General features: G+C 37.6%; 1 pseudogene; it reads right to left on the bottom strand.

Moving 5' to 3' along the window:
* LOC109843501 overlaps nucleotides 1-481 on the bottom strand; it is a 5170-nt pseudogene extending 4689 nt beyond the window's left edge.

Raw genomic sequence — 8359 nt, 5'->3', positions numbered from 1 at the left:
CCGCGCAGAGCGTCAGTAAAAATTCACCACCAGAAAAAAAAAATTGTCTAAAGAAGAAGGAGGGGGGAATTGGGGGACCGTACTAGTAGAAATTGCATTTGAGTCGGCTGTTCCATTTGGAGGAGGATCGAGGGACGGTGAATCTGCGGAAGAACTCGGAGATTGGACGAGGAGGAGACGACCACTCGACCTCTCGAAGCGCGTCCATGAGATCCTCTGCCGTCACGTTCCCCCAGTCCATGGCTGGTGATCTCGAGGGACTTGGATTTTGGAATTTGGAATTTGTGGGGTGTTGATTTTATTTTTCTTTTTCTTTTTCTTTTTCTGTTTTCTGTTTTTTTTTTTTTTTTCCTCCAAGTGTTTGAAGCGGACTTTCAGAATCTCGTGGAGACGAAGTTCGAGTTCCGCTCGTTAAACTTCTGGGCTATTTTAGGTATTGGCCCCTCAGGTCTCTGATAATTCCGTATTAGTCCACCAAAATTTTGAATAAATTGCTCAAAAATCCCTCAAAACTTGAGTGGTCTTGCAAATGGTTCCCTCTGTTAGCTTTTCAATTCGATCACGAAACCATGGTCGGTTAGCTATTAGCCTATTTAACGCGACACTCTTAGTTGCCAAAACACATCTTCAAACGTTCAGGAAGCTCGGAAATAGGATTCAGAAGTGACCATCAGAGAATATGATGTTTGCTGGTTTTTGGATTTTTTTTTTTCGGAAGTTTTGGGTTCTTAGTTAGCAGTTTTTGGGCGTAGCGAGAAGTTCCAAACTACAAGGCTCGCTATTATTTGAAGTACGTATGAGCAAGTTCAAAGATTTGATGGAGTAAATTGGAATTGTTAAATATTTAAGGACTAATATGTAAGTACACCCCAAACTTTTATAAAATGACAAATTGAGAATCTCAGGGGGGGGACTGATTTCACACACCAACATAAGATTAGGTACGTAACATTAATTTCAGTGATTTGAGGGACCAACTCGGAATTACCTAAGAGTCTAGGGACCTGATGGTAGTTTCAATTATTTGAGCCGTGTGCATGATGCGGGCCTTAGCCACGTTTGTTCTGGTTCGTGCTGGGCCCAATTGAGATATGCACCAAGTTTGGATTATAATTGAGAATCTAATAGCCACCTACAATGAATTTGGCACAGAGGTAAGTCTATGCTATATTGAAATATATTTAACATAAAGCAGTGTTAGATTGATTTGATCATATCTCTCTCTCTCTCTCTCTCTCTCTCTCTCTCTCTCTCTCTCTCTCTAAAGCTAACCTGGAAATCGAATCCAAAACAATGGAAGCCATATTGGAACATCCCAACCGTCCAGACCACTCGCAGTGGGTCGGGTTCTCCTTTATTATTATAAGTAATCATTTTTAATCTTAAACTCTGTACCTTACTATACATGGTTGCATACTAATGTATTCATCTACGTTCTACCACCAAGAGTTTTAAGCCGAACAGTTTGAACAAGTTTTTTTTTTTTCTATGAGCATATATCACGTACGCATGATCCATCCTTTTTTGCCCTAATTAAGTCTCAATAACTTTATAATAGTTTGTACTAAATCTATGTCCATTTCTTCGGTGAAATATAATTTTGAAGTTCATACTTCGTACTGCACTCATCAAGAGTCTAATAACATCTGATTTTATGCTCATAGTGAATGAAAACCGTGCATGCATGCTTGTTTCACAACTGTTCAGATTCACTCGAGGTATAACACGTTATACAGTAGGTCATATTTAGAAAAGTAAAAGAAATAATTCAATTCGAACTAAGTGAATAATTTTATGTAAACAATTTGATTCGTAAGAAAAATAATAATGAATCCCCTTTTTTTGTATCAAAAGACTATTATTGATCAAAAGAAAGAGAAAATAGTTTTCTTTTTTTTTAATTACAAAAAGTAAGGGCCTCATATAGCCCTAGCCCCATCATTGATGAATATGACGAAATGAGTTTAAAAAAATATCGCATTAGACTACTCTAGAAATTGATATAGAGAAGCAAATATAGTTCATCGTCGATAACTTTGATTTTTCACTATAATAACTAGAGCACTACTACTAGGTAAACTTTAATTGGGATGAGTGGGTGTGAATAGGGGAGCGAGAGCTTATGAATCCTGATCTCGTTCCCTTGCAAACGTGTTACCATGCAGTGTTTTGTCTCGTGACCTAGCTTCTACACTGTTTATTTTTTAGGAATAACTTTTTTTTACTGTTACCCATGTTTTTCCTTTATTTTGTTTGCTTTTGCGAAGCACGGTCTTCTCTTTTTTTTTTATCGCTATAGTAATCCTAATTTTTTAGATGCTACAATAATATATTTTTAAAAATACTATAATAATATTTTTTTAAAATGCTACAGTATCTCACATATGCTACAGTAATATATTTTAAAAATACCAAACAATATTTCTAATACTGCAACAGTGTCACGCCTATGCTACAGTAATATTTCTTTTTGTAACACCACAATAATAATGTTACAATAAACTATTATCTCATTTTACTGTAACATGAATAGTGGTTCTTGGTCCTGCAAGGAATAGATTTCAATGATTTGATGCGCAAAATATAGGGAGGCACTAGAGGCACACCCTTGAGCACACTTTCAGCCACACCCCTTCACCTGCTATAGTGCAGGGGGCCCAACATGCGATTTTTTAAGCCATACACCTTCACCTGTTACAGTGCAGGGGGCCCCACATTGGATTTTTTTTTAAAAATCCCATGTGGCCCCCCTGTACTGTAGCAAATGAGGGGGTGTGGTTAAGAGTATGTCCAATTGTGTGCCTCTAGTGTTTTTCAAAAATATATAGTGCGCGTGTTTATGTGAGTGTGACCGTGTGAGAATGCTGCATATATTATAAATAGTACTGACAAAGACCTAGCCACGATATGATGGACATAATATACAGCGTGCGTGTTTATGTGGGTCTGAGAATGCTAAATGCTTCATAGCACTGACAAGACCTAGCCACGTAAAAGACCAATTGCCCATTTTGTCTTGTCATTAATAAAATAAATCATTTTTTTTAATTAAAAAATTTGTAGAACGGAAAGGTGAGAACCTTCCGCATATAATACAAGCAATCAGCTCTAAAGCGTACATGTGCAAAACGGTGGTAGCAAATTAGTAATTTGCCCTCTTAAATTGTGGTTACGAAAATATTTTACTTGTTTCACCTAGCTATTTGCCTATTTTTGTTTGAATATGTTTTGATGCGTATGGCATCATCAAAGCACAAGTATGTTGTGAGCATTATCAATGTGTACAGTGTACTTCTTTGTCTCTTGTAAACATGCAATTAAATTCGGATTGCAAGGTGTATGGTAAAAATTCAACAGGGATATTCAAATTATGCATATGACCATGTCCTGGAAAGGTTCAGTATCATGTCCAATGTGAGCCTCATCGTATATGTGATGTGGTTTTTGTTGTTTGCTTGGTAACCCCACAATGGACATTTCAATCAAATCTAAGTTCACTCCATTTGAGAGCTTTTTTAAGAGAGAAGGGAGAGGAAGGGAGATGAAAATGAACCTCAATTAACCTCCAATGTGTATGATTTGATTTCCCTCTCCAGATTGGAGAGTAATTGAGGTAAAAAAAATTTTGAGCTGTCAATATGAATTCAACGGCTAATACTAACACAAATATAAAATTCTCTATTTTTTCTTAACAAACTCTGAAACATGTTATTCCATTTTCTTTAATATCTTTTACTTGCTCTGCCCTATATTTTCCCTCCCCTCACATTCCCTTCCCCTCTGTTGATAACCATCCAACATAGTGTAATGTAACAAAAGAAATTAACTGTTAAGAAGACAGGAATATTAAGGCCCAATTTGTAAGGCTGTCCAAAAAGTCTGATACCCGGACCCTGCCCAGAATCCACCCGGTTCAGGTTGGGCTAGTACCCATCACGAACCCGGGAAAAGGTCAGAAAAGCGGGTCTTGTTGGGTTTCGAGCCCGAGTCCGAGTGCCTTCATCGGTGCTCGACCCCGTCTGGCCTGGGACACTATGACACCGGGTCAGATAACCCGGACCGGGTTGGAGCTACTCGGACCCGGCCCTCCCAAATGGCTAGTTTACTAGCTATCAGGACCGGGTTCAGGCCAAAAACTCAGTCTGGCTAAAACCCTACCAGCATAACGGCTGTCTGATTTGGGACGCTGTGACACTGAGTCAGATAACCCGGACCTGGCCCTCCCCCGAACCCTACCCGCATAGCGGTTAGTAAACTAGTTGTTTACTAGCCATTGTAGCCGGGCGGCCTGCTCCAGCCTGGTTCAAGCATACCCAAAAAAGACAGCCATAAACTGCTATTTTTGCGTCATTTGACCAAAATACCTTAAAAAGATTGAAAAGGGCCAAAATTTAAAGGTATCTTAGTCATTTGACTAGGGAACTGTCTCTATAAATAGAGTAGGGTTTTTGTATGGTTTCTCATACTAAAATCATCCTCTTCTCTCTTAACGCTCTCTAATACTCTCTAGTATTCTCTCTCATACTCTAAATACTCTCTACTAAATCTCTAATTCTCTCAATTCCACTGGCTTCCTCCTCCAATTTCCAAATTTTCGAAGATGAAAATGCAACCCCTGCAATTCCTGATATGAGTCCTACTAGCAAGTCGAAACACGAATATGAAGTCCAACACCTCTAATTTCTAAAAGGCTGAGATCAAAAGTGTGGCCTTTCTTTGAGAAAATTGGAATTACCAAAGATAGTAATAGTCGTACTCTCATCCAAAACGCAAATTGTGTACTATGTGGCAAAGTCTTTGAAGTTTATCATAAGAGCCAGACTAACCATCTCAAACATTTAATGGCCTACAACAATTGGCAAGGAATATCTCAACATGACATCAGGCAATCTCTTCTGTCTCAATCATCTTCCTTAGGTGGCCTCGCTACATGGATCTATGACATAGTTCGAGCCAATAAATGCATCATCAGATTTGTTGTCTTAAAACTATTCCTTTTAAGATGGTAGAAGATGATGACTTTGAAGATGTGATTAAAGAGGGTACGTGCCCCGCTCTTCAAAAAATTTATCGTCATACTTGTCAACGTGATATTATGAAATATTATCGAGAGAAAAAACCAAAATTAATTGTATATTTTCAAAACTTAAATTGTAGATTCTCTAACTTCTAATATTTGGACATCTAAAGCACTGATTGTCTATTTATGTATCACAACACATAAGATTGATGATAGTTGGTAAATATTTAAAGAGTTGTTTCTTTTATTTCATTTGAAGAAGCACACATTGATGAAAATATTGCAAATTTAATAATGGAAGAACTTGCAAAATAAAAGATTTCTAAACGGATATTTACTCTTTCACTAGATAGTGCAAGCAATAATAATATAGTGGTAGATCATATCGAATTATCTTTGATATTTCCATATCAGGGTGATTTTTTCATATTAGAGCATGTGTTATATTTTTAATTTAATTGTGCAAAGTGTATTTAATAAAATTAAAATTATGACAAAACATTTAGGTTTATTACTTATTTTCTAAATGCTTCTGAACGAAGGCTTAAAAGATAAAATAATTTTGTAGAAGAAAAATATGAGGCCTAAAAAAGTTTCATAAGATGTTGATCATAGGTAGAATTCCACTATTTAATGTTAAGTGTAGCAGTAGATTATAAAGAAACTATAATTAATTGTATTCATTTCTATGTTTCTAATTCTTGTTCTAGTGCTTACTCTGTATATGACTAATTGAAGAAGAATAGACCACTATGCCTTGTGCAAAGGACATGCTACAAGTTTTTTATGAAGCTACTATTATATTGTTTGGTTGTTGTTATCCAACTATTACTCAAGCTACTTTATGTGTTTTCAATGATCAAAACTTTTTAAATACTTATTGCATGAAAAAATATTTTTCAAATATGATTATACAAATGGAAAGAAAACTTAATAAGTATTTTAGGCCTATTCTTATTGTTTTTTATTTGGCCATTCTCATTTATTCATGCTTGCAGGATATTGGTCTGTAAAATTTATTGAATTCTTTATATAAAAACATGCTTATAGAAACTGATGCGAGTGAGCCTATTACTACTCTTACTCGTTATAACACAGTTTAATATTATTATTAAAATTTATATGAAGAGTATTCAGGTAGACATAGTGGAAGATCTCAAGCTACAGCTGTTTGTGGAAAAATTTGCAGTAAAAGAAATAAAAGAAAAATTGATTTGTATTCCTTTAATCTCAGTTATAATTGGATTTTCGATTACAAAAGAGAAGAGAATGATCGGGATTCTCTCCTTTGTTTAATTCTGGGTTCTTCTTGGTAGCGGTGAGATGCCTCCCTCGATTGTTTGCGTCGAGTTTGCTTCTCGTTGACGATCCGAATATCTATACTGACTGGAACAACTGTCTTATCTGGTTGATAACTCTTAACGAGTTTTGTGATTCAGAACAAGCAACAAACTCTAATGATAGAGTTGTTGGAACCGAAGATAATTCGGTTAATAAGCCAAATGTCGACTGCTTAGAGTTCCTCCGTCTGTTGATTTCCCAGACTGTGTAAGGAGTCAATCCTCCTTTTTCTGATTTTGGAAGATCTGATCGAAAGGTCTTCTCCACGAAAATCCACCCCTTGATCTGATTATCAAAAATCCGATCTCAGCAATCCAAAAAAAGATCTCCTAACTCTGTTGAGTTTGTTGATATTTATAGGGGGATAGGGGTGTAACTGCCCCCATAATCCGCACCTAAGTAGGGGTTTAGTTACCCCATTAATCGGGTGTAACAACCCACTTAAGCCACTCCTCAGATCGTGGGTGATGAGCGGTTTTTGAAACTGCCTGGATCGCGTTTGAACAGGTCAGAACTTTGACATGCGTTCTGGCATAGATTCTGTGTTTGTGGGTGAAGAGCGGACTTCGAAACCGCCTGGATCGTGTTTGAACAGGTCAGAGCTTTGACATGCGTTCTGGCCTAAATTCTGTGTTTGAACGCAGCATCTGGAGGTGCGTTCTGCAGCTATATTGAGCTGCGTTCGACGTCGGTTGGAGTTGCGTTCGACGTCGGTTGGAGCTGCGTTTGACAGCGATGATGAGCTGCGTTGAGCAGCGATGGAGAGCTGCGTTCGACAGTGATGATGAGCTACGTTGGCAACGGTTGATAAGCTGCGTTGGGCAGCGATGGTTGATAAGCTGCGTTCGAGCTGTGCTTGGCAGCGATTGGAGCTGCGTTCGAGCTGTGCTTGGCAGCGATTGGAGCTGCGTTCGAGCTGTGCTTGGCAGTGATTGGAGCTCGATGGAGCTGCGTTCGAGCTGTGCTTGGCAGCGATTGGAGCTGCGTTCGAGCTGTGCTTGGCAGCGATTGGAGCTGCGTTCGAGCTGTTGATTGTTGTAGTATTTAGATTTCTCTGTCTTTATATATGGATGACACCAAAGACCAGTAAAGAAGGTCTTATTCAGGCCATTTGTGACAATTGAGGCATCTCAATAACGCTCTATCAACTGCAGGTCATGATCTCCACTGAGTGTGTCGAATATCATTACACTGCTCATCAGCACCTCTAATGGTTGCTAATATAATATTAGTCATGTTGTTGTCGCAGCCATCAAGATCAATCATCTCACATAAGAAGCTGCATTCGTGTTTATAGCTGTTGAAGCGGCGTAGGTGATTGAATCGGTGTAGTGTCTTGATGATGGTACGCGGGGAGGACTTCCACGTCTTGGTTTGAAGAGATCGTCGATTTGTAATCCTTTCTGTCAGAGTATTGCTAAAGACTGTCGTTTTGTAATCTTTGCTTTAACTCTTTGACATGTGAAAATCTTCGAATTGTAGCCTTCTGGAAGTCGTCAGATTGTAACTTCCATCATCAGTGTTCGATGGAGACTCAGCTATCCATCGTGATTTTTAGATAGCCTACAGCATGTAATTATGAAACAAAAAATATAATTTTAATTATCTTCAATTGTTTCATATTAAAACTTAAAAACTATCAAACCAAAACATATATGTATATATATAACTATATATATACAAAACCAAAACGTGTATGTGTGTATATGATTGAGCTTAAAGTACTAATACACATAATATAAACTCCTAAACTAGATTACCCAAGCTATAGGTCTTCAATAAGCTCGACTTGGTACACTTGCGGATGAAGCTTGAACTTGGATCTTCAACTTGAATTGTAATGCTTCACTCCATAATTCCGCCAACCTCCATTGGATATGATCGTAAAAGCTTGATTCCATCCATCATCTAACTTGTTGTTTGTCTACAATAAATAAGAAAACACAAATACTAGACAAACAACATTAGTTATAAATTATTTGTTAATCATCATCAAAA

Source organism: Asparagus officinalis, chromosome 5, assembly GCF_001876935.1.
Source record: "Asparagus officinalis chromosome 5, Aspof.V1, whole genome shotgun sequence".
In the NCBI taxonomy this organism is placed as follows: domain Eukaryota; kingdom Viridiplantae; phylum Streptophyta; class Magnoliopsida; order Asparagales; family Asparagaceae; genus Asparagus; species Asparagus officinalis.
The sequence above is the reverse complement of the archived record's forward strand: the minus strand, read 5'-3'. Positions and strand labels throughout refer to the sequence as shown.